At 22.9% G+C, this 14,825-nt stretch overlaps 1 protein-coding gene across 1 annotated transcript in view; it reads left to right on the top strand.

Annotated features, from left to right (window-relative positions):
* The window catches only part of LOC114120666 (neurexin-1), a 225,921-nt gene that overhangs the window by 150,449 nt on the left and 60,647 nt on the right, over positions 1-14,825 (top strand). The gene's annotated exons all lie outside the window — the stretch shown is intronic.

Raw genomic sequence — 14,825 nt, 5'->3', positions numbered from 1 at the left:
ATTATTTCTAATGAATAATTATAATATATATTTTATAACTGCAATCTATCATATAAATCGTTGCGTTCATAATGTTTTAATTTTTAGTAATTTATCAATTTTTCACTAGCTTTAGAAATTATAGTTTATAAACGTGCTTCGAAATTAAAATATCCGAAGGAATAGCTAACCTTTTCTCGTATACACGTTAAGTTATATATATATATATAAATTAGAAAAATCTTATGATTGTCTCTCATATGAAATTTATACGTTGTAATTTTATAATTTATATTGTTTTTATACTAAAAATGTTATGTTTTTTAGTATAGCTGATAGTATATATTAGTATTTTATCAGTATGTCAGAGAACATTTAGAATTTAACATTAAATAATTTTGGTTAAATTTAAGAGATAGGTAAATTACATTTTTGTAAAAACTGGATTTTATCTGATTTACAATCTATTTTTCCATCAACTACTAATGACCTGGTGTATTTTTGTACCCAAATACTTCAATCTACAATAATATATTTTGCATAGGTATTACATTAATATTACTTTACCATAATATTCAAAAATCAAAATAAATAACGCATTTATCCAAAACACATTAAATTTAATATAGAATATCGTATTAAAATATCTACCATAAATTATAATATTTTTCCAAAAATATATTAAAAATAAAAAATGTGTAGTTACATATACTATAGGTACTTAACTAAAAAAATATGAACAAATAATAATAAATTATATTCTTAATCGTAGTAATATAAATTGTTTTAAACATATAATATTTTAAGTTTATTTAAATTTTATATTTTATTAATTGTTTATTTTTTTTTTCAAATGATCAATAAAACATTACCTACCTAAATATGTAAAAACGTATCTATGAATTTTAATTATAATAACGATTCTGGGATAAAATGTAAACAAACCATTATTTTTTTTTTAATTAGTATTTTGTATTCCTTACAATGTTTGGCAGGTGTGTGTTAGGTATCAATAGAATTATTATAGTTTATTAGTAGAATCTGTTTTTATATATATTTATGATTAAATTCACATTATTCACAAACACATATTGTGTGCATTCAATTATTGTACTTAGTTCACTAAATGTTATTAAAATAAAAAATCTAGTAGTGTTGTTTGTTGGTTTTGTTGTTACTATTGTCGTCTATCAACCATCGTTCATAATATAATATTATGTGTTTGGTTTGTCGCTGTCACCGCTGACGTATAATTTTAATCTTTTCACGCTTCAACGTTCGTCATATTTTTATCTGGTTTGAAGTAGTGAATAAAAATGTTTGTACCTATAAAAAATATTTTTGATTCGTACATTTTGTGTTGTCTCGCTGTTATCGTCTAAATATAATAATTTTATATACCTACGACGTTCAGTTATTCGCTATCTACTCATTAACATTAGTTAATATCTACCAATATTATACGGTTAAGTTTTTTATTTTTATTTACTGTATAATAACAAAACTATTTAGTTTATTTTAGTAACTGAACAAATTGGTATGTAAGTTTTCATCTTTCATCTTTGTTTATAAGAGAATACATTTATAAAATGATCCTATGTATATATAATATATACTTATATATACATAACCATAGTATACAGTCTACATCCTCTATATTTCTTTGTCCAAGACAAACATCCCAACTAATTCCTTTGGTTGTTGATAATACTCTTGCGATCTATTCATCTTAGGATTTGTCATGCTACATTTTTGATTCATTGGGTCATGGATTGTTTGTCTAGAGTTGTTCGGAATATTGATATTACTTTCTTATAAAAAATCTCCAGTTTCTAAAATTCTACGTGCTCAATCCAAAATACGCTTCGTTTGTGATTGTGCTTTAAAATCTATTACAGTTATACACTATGTAAAAACAGCAGCAAAATAATCACATGCTTATTATCTGCTTTTTCTTCTAATGTATTTTTGAATGGTGATATTTGCTTTTGGGTCAAATCTTTAAAATTCATTATTATAGAATACATATCTATAAATGTTATTACTATTAATATTTATTCTTATTACAATTATTATAAGCTGTTTGTATCTCACCAATTTCCTCTTTTATTTCTTAAACAAAACATGGTCTGAAATCACAAATGATTTTATGGTTTATTGGCGCATTATAATGCCGAAAAAGAATAGGTCTTATGTGAAGAAGAACGTTTTGTAAGATTGTATAATTCATATTATCGAAGGCTTTTGAAAATGTTAAATAAATTACATGAAACAGAGCTTTACTGAAAACTCATCCATTACGTATTTACTGAAAGGCATATTATTGCATGTCAATGTCAAACGTCAGGGACGGAAACCATGCTACTCGTCACACTGTTCACTATTAACTGAAGGTAAATTTTAATGTAAGACAATAGACTCGACGAGCTTGGAAAAGTTTTTGAGAATCGAAATGGTACGGTAATTCGATACGTCAACTACATGACTCGACTTATGAATATGCACGACAGAGCTAAGATTTTTTTTTTTTAATTTAGAAAAAAATCTTTCACCAAATAATTTACAAAGTATTAAAAACAAAAGACATTTAAAAAAAAAATTGCTAAAATAAAATCAACAATAGGTAATGAAAGCGTTGGTATTCGGAATTAATTAACTTAAAATTACCGAATAAAAACAAATGATATTTAAAATACCCAATATCAAAATTGAATAGTTGGGAATATAAAAAAACAAATGTGGTAAAAAACTGAAACAAAATAAATTACAAATATTAGTCATGTTTAGAGAAAAAATTATCAGTATCAAACTCATTGACTGAATATTTATTACATTGCCTAAATAAGAATGTAAATTATCAGATTACGAATACTTAAGTTCTATACTTTGAATAGTGTTAGAATACGCTATAAGATTGAAAGTATACATCAAGATTAGGCTAGACTTATTCTTAAGTGCCTACTTTGTCGTTTCTTTAGTTAAGTGATAAATCGTGAAACTAGTCATCAATAAGACCATACTCTAATATCTGAAGTTCATCACCAAAATAACGTATATTAAAATTAACCCTATTCTTTACTCTTCGGACATGATTTACAACTTGAAAATTACGCTGTGATTGACTTAAAGACGTTAAACTAAAATATATTTTTCACGTTATCAACATTATTACAAAGATTGATTTTATTTTTCTTCATTTAGCTATTTTAGTAATAAAATATTGTCTGCAGCTTCCGATCTATAACTAATCAACCGTTGTTTGCGTCACCTACTACAAGTGTTTTGTAGTAGGAAAAAGTACCAAGAAATGCCATTGAAACGAATTTTGAAAGAACCTCCATTTAATTACCACCGACTCAACAAAATGCGATGTCCATTTTACGATATTGTCTAGACCCCTCTTAAAGGATGAACATATAATATTATACATTTATATTACAAACACGTTCCTTGTAGAAATATCGAATACTCCCTATACCTCCATAACGCTTGCTTACCAATTTAGAATTTATTTTATATGTATACAGTACTAATGATTACATTTTATAGGTTTGGATAAATTCAACTAAAACTTTAGTAATATAATTTTGTGACATAAATATTAAGTAATATCCATATAGACCATGTTATATATGCCTCTACTAAACATTTAGCGTTATTATCGGGTTTATTACATTGTTGTGGTGAAGAACGGTATAATTGGGTAGGGAGAAAATTTGGTGGGGCGGAAACAAAAGCAACTCGCTATAAGTCATATTTAAGTCTTTAGATACTTAACGATGCTTATAAACCATAAACTTTAATAATATAGATTGATTGAAGTAGCACCGGTCGAGATATGTGCTTGTTTTTATTCTAAATGCATTGTATATATTTTATAATGAATTCATCATTTTGTGTTTTTCGGTACATAAACACGTATTATGTGAAAATATTTATTTTTGTTTTGATGATTAAATTTTAACATTAATATAGATGGTTAATTAATTATAATTATATTGTATAATAAATTAACAATTAAAAAAATAATAATAATAATAATTTACCTCTATAATAATGGTATACACAACTCACAATTATTTTTAACACGAATTTTTAAACTGGCCTAAACGTTAAAAGATTGCCGGATTTTTAAAATGTCCCACTTTATTTTTTTTTTTAATGATTATGATAAGGTAATTATGAATTAATTATTGTTATAAATAATGCTACTAAAATTCGACAAGCTAATATGTAATTTTGGATACACACTATTAGCTAGTAATAGTATACTACTCTAAATATATCGTTTAGAAAAATATTACATTCGTTTGAAAACATTATTATTATATTTAATATTTACACAACAAATAGTATCATATGGTGGAAAAACGCTTTACGTTGATCATATCATTTATGCAAAAAGTGTAAAAAGTATAAAATCCTTCATATTGTAAAATTGTATACATTTAATATATTATTAAAGAGTAATTGATAATAATCGTTTTGAAATTATACTATAATATGCATTATGCTACAGTAAAACTTTTATTTATTACATTTATTATTCATCGATTTAAATGAAATCAATACTACATTGGTGATTTAATTTCAATTTGTCTGTGAACAGGTATGTAAACAACTGCAGATATCGATTACACGCGTGTTTCAATAATAATATTTTGTTACTTAGTTTCTTATCACTGATATATTTTAAATTATGAATGTAAATTTTTATTTAATATTTGCACATTATTTGTTAATTATATTTAATTATATATATACATAGAATCCATATAATTCATAAGAAACTTAATATCGCAAAAACATGATTAATCATTTTAGATTCGATGATGTGATGACCATTCGGTCTTATAATAATATTTTTAAAATTGAGCTTCACGTTGATCAATTTGATGTTATTTAATTTTACAAATATTTTGGTTGGAATAACACAAAAAAGAAAAATAATTTATTGAAAAATTTGGTTATTATACAGCTCATATCATTACATAAAGCTGAAATTAGCTATTAAATGAATTACTGAAAAAAAAAAAAAATAAATAAATATTTATTCAAAAACAATAAACATTTTTCATTATTTGGCTCTAAAACTTTAGCCATAGTATATTAATTTCTTTATATTATGATTCAGTTCTAATACAGTATCATAATCTTTTATTGTAAACAATTTGCCAAATATTTTAAATTTAATTTAAACAAATTTTTCGTTTATTTGTAACGGAGAAATCATGTACATATAAACAAAAATATTTACTGACACCAAAAAAATAGTTGTTAAATTTAAATGATACAAAAAAAATCTTAAATTTTGTTTATTTACCATTTTAGTTAAATATAAAAAAAAAAAAAAAATAAATCATTCTATGCGAGTAATTTAAAATAATTACTTGAAGAAATTGTTTTCAAACAATTTTAAAATACATCATCAATTAAATAATAATTATAATAAGTACTGCAATTATTTTCCTTCGGTGGTTTTACCGTTTGATTACCATCATAAAATTAATTGCTGTATAGGAAACTTACTATTATTTTTCAGGCTATATCAAAGTATTAATAGCAAAAGTTTTCCGGATATTTTTATAACCCATACGAAAGTGATTTTTATTTATTATTATTCTGAGTATCCATTTGTGATATTATTTTTAAGGGTATTTAGAAAAATAATAAATACATATATAACTGTTAGCTATTATTTTTATAGCCATGGAAAGTTGATGACTTTTAAAATATGAAAATGTCTTAAGATAAAATTAATGACTAAAATTGTGAATATTCGAATAGGCATAACCGTAAAAATTGTTGTGTATAATAATATATTAGTAATTATTTATCACATTTAACTCATAAAATTGTTTTTGAATTTCAGTTTTACATACAACAAACGCGTTTTAGGCAATTTTAGATAAGTAAAATCAAACTTTTGACAAAAAGTATAATGTACCTATTCATAATAACTAATAAAATTATAATTATTGTGGTTCGAAAATGTATTTAAGTACTTACGTCATATTCAAATATTACGTAAGTAATTAAACTTCCTTACAAAATAAATACATTTGAGTATAATTATACTTATGATATATTTTTAAACATATCTAAGGGGCCAATATTAATTAAATTAAAAACTGCATTCACCTACAGCTACATTTATATTATTATACATTTAAAAATATAGTTTTCACCTTTTTATTTTATTTTATTTATTTATTTATTTTTTTTTTTTTTGTGTTAATAAGTTCTGTTTTTAATTATTTTATTGTTATAAGTGTTAAATTTCATATTGTTTTTAAAGTTTTTCAGCTGATTGTTTTCACAAAAGTTATGTTTGGAACTCACATTTTTTTTTATTAATTGTATTTTGCATTTAAATAATATTAATAAATAATAATATATACGTAATACATATTACATTAAATCATTACACACCATTAAAGTATTTATTTAGAAATAATAATTAAAAATATAACTTATAGTTTTTTACTTTTTTGCTAATAAAAGAGTATAAATATATATGGGCTAATGACCAATGATATTGAAGCCTTACTTCTAATAATAATAAAAAAGAGTATAATATTCAAGTTATTAGATAGGTACTTTTAAAATATTTATCGTTGGTGAGTCTGAGAACTTCGAGAGAAATAATAAATGTATTAATTTGTTACAAAATATGTTTATTTTTACTTTTTTATAGACGTATACTATACACGATTAAACAATTTACAATAGAAAAAAGCATTTTTCTTTAACTATGAATATAGTTTGTGATTGAAGATTGGATATAGTTCATACTTTTGGAAAGTTAAAATTGAAAATTCCCATGATTTTTTTTTTATTTTTAATCAGAAAAAAATAAATCTAGAACTAATAATAAAAATTTTTACCTAAAACCAGATGACATAGATTTTTTTAGTTTGTTTTAGTTAGAAAAAAAAAATAACGATAATTTAGCTTTTTTCTATAATTGTTAATTGATTCAAAATTTTGAAAAAATATTAAAAATGGAACTTTTTTTTCTAAATAGTCAACATTTAGTTGGAATTATATATTAAATGTTTGAAATTCAAAAACAATACATATTTTTGGGGATTTCAAACTTGTAGCTATATTATTATTTTTATACAAGCTATAACATTCACAAATGAAATGTGTTTGGCAAAAATTAACTCATCCTACCATATTATTAGCAGTAAAATAAATTACTTAATAGCTAGATATATAAATATAATATTATCAAATTACAATACAATATTATCAAATATCTTTAGAATTAAGGGATAATCCAACGCCTTTGAACACAATTGCTTTATCATACACATAATTGTGTCATTGAATTCCGATTAAACACAAATAATTGACTTAATTAAATACGAGATGTACACAACATCCACTTTAGGGTAAAGAAATCACCTACTTTATAACTTTTAGATTCCTTGTGTGATAAATACATTTATTTTACAAATATACCTACTGTGAATTTTTAATTTAATATAAGCTAGATTAAATTTTGTAACAATCATGATTGAAAATTGAAGGATTTTTCAGCTACTTATAACGTGCAACAAACACAAAGAAATTAGACAAACATTATAATAAAATCAATACATTCATCGCTACGCACAAAAACAAATATTATATTAAGAACAAAAACATTATTTATATCTATTAATAGAAACTGGTTGGTATTATTTTTTATTTACTCAATAAATTTTTTATTTTTGTACATTCGAACAAATACAAAGTAACTAAAAAATATATTGGAAAATTCTTAGCAAGTGTTGAAGTGTGGAGGTTAAAAAATGTTAACTGAATGAATCGTTTTTGTATTATTTGTCGCTTACGAATATATACACAGGATTAATGCCCTACGTAAACAAACGTTTATGTTCCCTGTTTAGTTGTTAAATCATTAATATTAAATGAATAAAAATGAGATAACACTGTCTCTTTCGGAAATCTTAGATGATGTACTCAAGTGGAATTCACAATACTATACTGTACTCAACTGTACTATTTTTTTTTTCTTTTATTCTTTCTATCTCAGTAAATATAACAGAACATGAATCCTATTAAACACACAACTATTAAATTCATGTATATTTCGTTAATGGTCTGGAATACATGAGAACATAGAAGACATTGTGCTTATGTAATTTAAACACAAGACAAGCAGTGAGGATTATGAACAATTTTTATTTTATTTTATTTTATCATTACATTTTGTTGATTATTATTCCGAAAAATATTATAGTGACACAAATGTATGAATTTGATTTATTAAAATAACAGCGCTTAAGCATTAATAATTTTCTAGTGTGATAATTCTTAATATAATATATTTATAGCATTAGAATAGTTTTATAGTTAAGTAACTAAGTATTAATGTATGAGGTTTGTTTTCATCAACTTGGGTTTCACGATCCCTTTATATTTTCAACTAATTTTTTAGGGTTATTAATATATTAATAAAGTATGTAGATACATTGTACGTGTATATAAAGTATGTATTTAGAGGTCCTTAAAAAGTTGATCATTCATTTAGAAGGTCACTACTGTAAAACGGTTGAGAAACACTGGTTTATAACATATTTTATTTATTAGTATTTTGTCTTATTAAAACAATATTTTTCAAATTATACTATAATAAACATACATATTTATATCTATTCAGAGCACATATTATTTTAGATAAATTATTTTAATTAATTATTTATGAAGCATTAAATATTAACTTATAATAATACAAAACAGATTTTAATCAAGTCGTTTTCAAAGTTTTATAAATATTTCGAATATCTTAATAATTTTATAGTTTTATAAAACTCGATATATAATTTTTTTAATAGAATTATAATACTTCTTCAAATGAAAACAAATTATAGTCTGTGAATATTTAAATTATATAACATATTGAAGTTAACAATAAAAAAATAATATTAATTAATTAATTAAAAAATATGAGTTAAAAGTTAATTAATGACAATATGGAATATTAATTTATACTATGTATTTGATAATATATCGTTTAACATTTATCATTTCGGTATAGAAATATCAATTCAATACTTTAATTTTAATTTAGTAACAGGAAAAATTATTTTTATATTTGTGAACACAAAATTGCTTGTTATTTTTTTAAATTTATTTGATGAATAATAATCATTAAAATTATATAATAAAAATAGTTATCACGTTCATAAACTAGGACCATTATTATTGCATTGTGAAACTATGCCACAAAAATACAAAATACATTAGGAAATTAAAGTAGAGAACTTAATCCTTGGCGTGGTCGAGATCCTTTAAAACAGACGAGTTTTTGTATATCCGACAATGTCCCTTTCAAAAAGAATTAGTTGAATTCGTGTTTAGAATGAGATTGTATATTCGATGGTATTAACAATGTTGAAAAAAATAATACTTTGTTGGTTTTTAATTCAATGTAAAAACTTCAAGTTTGATGTGAATAATATTCGAAGAGAAAGGAAATGGACTGAATAATATAATATTTAACTCTCAAAAATGTAATCGTCTTGACACCATTTATAACAGTCCTATAATTTAAGATTTATTCATTTTTAAAACTTTTAATTGCATAAAGTTTTATCGTATTTTTATAACTACGATAGTTCTCCCTTATTTCTTGTTTATATTAAGGTCCAATTTTAAAATAACAATCAATATATTCAAATTAAACTCAAAAAAGTCCATCCATTAAAAAAAAAAAGTTACGTGCTAGACTGCTAGAGTTTATTCATGACTAAACGAGTAACCTAAGTATCTATAATTTAAAAAAGGTAGAAAAGTGGTCTGATATGCATTAAGTGTTGAGTGGATCACTATTATGGGTGTGTTAAATTTGAATTTCATAATATATCATTTTATACAATAAAAAAAAAATTGAGCGGAAATAGTTGACTATAGTACTATGCCCTAAATATAGTGATTGTGACTGTGTGTCTTTTCACTAAGGTACATATTATGATACATTTTTTTCATACAGTTTTTAATGATATTTTTTTTTACTTTTTATACCACGGTTTCATATCACTTTTTCTTGGATAATATTCAATTTTTATAGCTATGATTTAAAAATTGTATACAGTGACATAATGTTATCATACTAAATTTAAAAAAGTTCAATCAATATAATTATTTTTTATATATATTGATATTTGAAGTATCGTTTGACAAAATTACAAATTTAAGTTATCAATAAAAAACACTTTTCACAAGGAATTAAAACTTTTATGCATATTATGCACTGACATTTTCAAAATATTATGTAGAATAATTTTAAGATGTTACCTATTTGTACTATCAATCTTTTCATTCTGTAGATATGGTGATGTATTGACTTAAATGTCAATAACAATAATATTATATTATATAAATTAAGCTTACCTGTATTTATTTATTTATTATATAATAATAATAAAACATTATTAATAAAATAAAAGTAGTGTTATCAGTAAAAATTGAATCAACCTACCATTATACTTATAGTTTATACTAAAAAATATTTTAATAGCAAATCAAAAAACACATCATTAAATAAACTTAATGGTGTTGGTTGATGGTTTTTCTCCTCTCAGAATCAGTTTTTGTATACAATGTGATATATAATATTGAATTTAAAATTTAACACTTCCATACAATAATCTCTCTGAAACCCACTCGATCAACATGATTACATTAAATACTTACATTTTTGTTTTTAAAATACTTGATGGTAAAATAATTAAAATAATTGATTGCTTTAAATTTGTAAGATAACGATATAAATTAAATATTTAGTATTATTTTCAGTTGGAACCAATCAAAAAGTTTAAAAGATACAATATATATTAATTATTAATATAATGATATACCTAATATCAGCAAAGCGTTAAAAAAAAATCCCGCTTTCCGTAGAGCTTCTAAGTATTTTATACAAATAACTGAAATTTCAGAAAAAGATCATAAAATATGCACACAATGTCTAGAGATTTCATTGAATGCCAAATATCAAATGGATTATGCATACAATGGATAATAGTATGGTAAAAAGTATGACAATGTTAAATACAATATAATATTATGGTCCGTTGATTCAATATACACAATGATTTGGGTTTTTTTTTTTATTTTAGTTCTTTGAAATCGTAATACGAAATGTAAGTAATAATATTAGTAATGAGTATATTGTATTCATTGAACACATTGGTTTATACGACTTTAAAATTCTTTAGAAAATGTCTCAAAATTCCCCAATAATAAGTAGATATCGCATGTATAAATAAAAACACTACTAAAACAAGTCTGATGTCCGTAATATGACTGGGAATTCTATAAATTGCCTAAATACATTACCGGTAACATATATAGTATACACTATACATGGTATGTATATCACGAAATAGATTTGTATTCAAACAAAAAATATTCTCTATATAGCGTTACTTTAACAATGTAGCTTTTAAAACTACATTGATTTATACGTAATAGAATAGATTTAGGTCGTCGTCTATTGATTCTTTCTACTGTAGAAATTACATTACATTGTCATTTACGTTTGGACCTTTCAGTATACCTTTTCAGATTGTCTAGTTAAATCGATTCAATGTACAGTTTAACTTTACGTCTAATATAAACATAATATAGATTAATAAATCTATATATTAAGCAGATATATTTTATTTTACATTAATATTCTGACACAATCACAATCAATACACGAAGTTTTCGATTACATTGACAAATTGGTGTAATTGATTAAACCACGGATGATACTTTTTTTCAATTTTTATTACGACAAGATTTTTTTTTAACATTAAACCACTATTTTTTGAAAGGAATTTTCCATAGTTTTATCAGTTAAAAAACCTCTTGACCGGATATTGGTGTTGAAGACATCTTCAAGAACATAGAAATAACAAAATGGTTTCATACATTACCTGATTACCCATGAATATTATGAGGGTAAATTGTATGTCATAATTTGTCAAGAGCTTAAACCATTATTGTTTGGTTTTGTCTTGTCAAAACTCAAAACTAATAAGTACAAAGTATGGTGATTTTTGATCCACCATTATTTTTGTTTGATACAATAAAATAATATATATTATGCATTAAATATGAAACACCAACAATAATTATATTTCTTTATTTTATACATAAATAAATATTAAAATGTTTAATAATAATTAAATTCAAAAATTATTTTAATTGAAAGCTTTTAGTATAATTATTTATTTTGACTAAAAAATACCAATAGGTATTAAGTATCATAAATGTATTTTTTGTAATTTATGATTTCTGTAAAAATTATTGTTTAAAAATGCATAATGTACAGTTATAGAAATTAAAACACATTAATATAATATTGCTGTGATTAATTTACATCATTTTTTGTATTTATTACATTTACAGTGAATTAATTTAATCATTTATCATTAAAAAAATAACAATGAAATTTTTATTAAAAATGGCAACGATTGTATTACTGCGTATTGTACTTCGCAGATGTAAAATTTATTATTATTTTTTTTTATTATGAATAAATTGTTAAATTAATACTATAATGTATTATTTATAATTTATACGTATCGCTGATCTGCATTTTAGGCATATTATGATATTTTTGATTTTCAAAATGGTTAATTAGTGAATTTGGGCTTGACAATTGAAAAAATAATGTCTATAAAATTTTAGCTAATTGATATTATTGATTAAAATTATCAGTTTGAGTTTGAAAGTAGTTTTGTATTAACTAATTTGTTAACTTAACCATTATAAATATAATAATATATATAATAATCGTCATGATGAATAAAACTGTACGGAAAAAAATTTTACATTTAACTTCAAAATTGTATTTTATAATCATGTGTACCTATTACCTGATATGTTCTTAAAAAATTAAATAATTTATTATTATAATGTTATATTGTATTATATAATCTATTATTTATTAAGATAACAACCAATGTCAAATATTGGATTTATTTACTTTTACCTATAATACACTTAAAGTAAATATATTTAACATGAACTGTTGAATAATAAATTAATTGGTACATTAAATTTGATATACAGTCAAAATATAGTAGTATTAGTTGGTTTTAGACATAAAACCAATACACCCGGAATAATTGTAGTTATCTATCTGTAATCTATAATATACTCATAATATCTATGTCCTATTTATGTATGTGTATATAATGGTAATCCTAATCACTATCAGGGTTTTGTGGTTTATATTTACATATTTCTAGAATGGCATAATAACAATATTTTTAACAAGCTGATTTTAAGCGGACCGATACATAATGTGTTGTTTTTACAATGGTGTGTGTCTTTGACATGGCTAGTACTTTGTTTTTATTAAATGTTTAGATTATTAGATTTGTAAATGACTTCTGGCAGCAAATTGGATTAAGTTGATTTTTAGGAAGTCGAAAGTAAAAGTAACTAATATAAATTTTTTCAAAATAAACGAGAAAAAATTTATCGAAAAATCAAATTTAGACAATATTGATTTTATTTTTTTTAGCGTAACTGAAAAAACAATAACAGTAAATTCTTTAAATTTTTACTTAATATTCGCATTTTGTATACATTATCAAATTTTTAAAATATGTTGACTAATTTTTGAGTTTGTTTTTAGTCAAATACCTTTAAAATGAAATACAAGGTTCGTCGTAATTATTTCATACTCGATTAAAGCTAAAACTGTATATGGACGAATCTAGATAATATTCGAACCAAAAATAACGATTTAAATTTTATTATTGTGAATAGTTATTAAAATATATTATTCGATGAGGCTTATTAGATAAGTGATAAATTAATTTTCAACACGATGTCCATAATATTTTTACTGAAATAATATTACTTTTTTAGATTCTGAACGAAGTGATGAATGTATTGATTTAACAATGGTGTGTGTTTTTTTTTTTTTTTTTTGTTTTTGTGTCTGTGTACAGAATAACTAGTCGAAATAATGCTTCAATTTCAAACTATGGGGGTGGTTTCCGATGTAAAAGTGAATATCCTTGGTGCATTATAGAAGTAAAAAGTTAACATTTTCCAACAGTTTTTAAAAAAATGGAGAAAAACAAAAAAAAAATGACGGAAAAACGGCAATTATTACGCAAAACCAGTTTTCGACCAAATCGATTTTTTTTTATGGTTGTAATTCAAAAACTAACCACTGAAAATACTTGAAATTTTCACCAAATGTTAATGTCAGTAGTATCTGTATATAGTTAAATTTTCAAAAAATTTTGACTTTTTTTGAGTTATTTATAGACTAAAGAAATTTTCGATTTTTTTGAGAAATTTTTTTTAAGTGTCGATAAAAAATTTTTGGATGACCAAAAAGTTTTGAAAATTTAATACAAGGTTCCTTATGAGTTGTTTTTATTGTAGCTAAAAAAAATTAAAAATCGTTAGTCACAATTTTTTTTTATAAGAATTTATAGTTCAAATTTTTACGAAATTTGTCGAAAACGCGAAAATTTGCAAGTAATTTTGAAGTTGAAAAATCATAAAATTTTTTTCTTTTATAACTAAGTTTTGAAAATTTGGTACAAGGTTCTCCATACATTTTTCTTCAAATATCTGTAAAAAAAACTCTACCGGATTTAGACAAAAAATTTTTATGAGTGTTTGAAATTTCAATTTTTACAAAACCGCGCTAAATAACGGTTTAGTCTCAAACGATTTTTGATATTTGTTATAATTCAAAAAGTATAAGTCGTAGATACTTGAAAATTTTACCAGTTATTTAGATTGGCATTTTATTTACTTGATTTAATTTTCAAAATACTTTGAGTTTTTTTGAGCTATTTATAGACAAC

The sequence above is a fragment of the Aphis gossypii genome, chromosome X (assembly GCF_020184175.1).
Source record: "Aphis gossypii isolate Hap1 chromosome X, ASM2018417v2, whole genome shotgun sequence".
Taxonomy (NCBI): Eukaryota; Metazoa; Arthropoda; class Insecta; order Hemiptera; family Aphididae; genus Aphis; species Aphis gossypii.
Note: the sequence above shows the minus strand (reverse complement) of the source record. Positions and strands in the feature narration are given on the sequence as shown.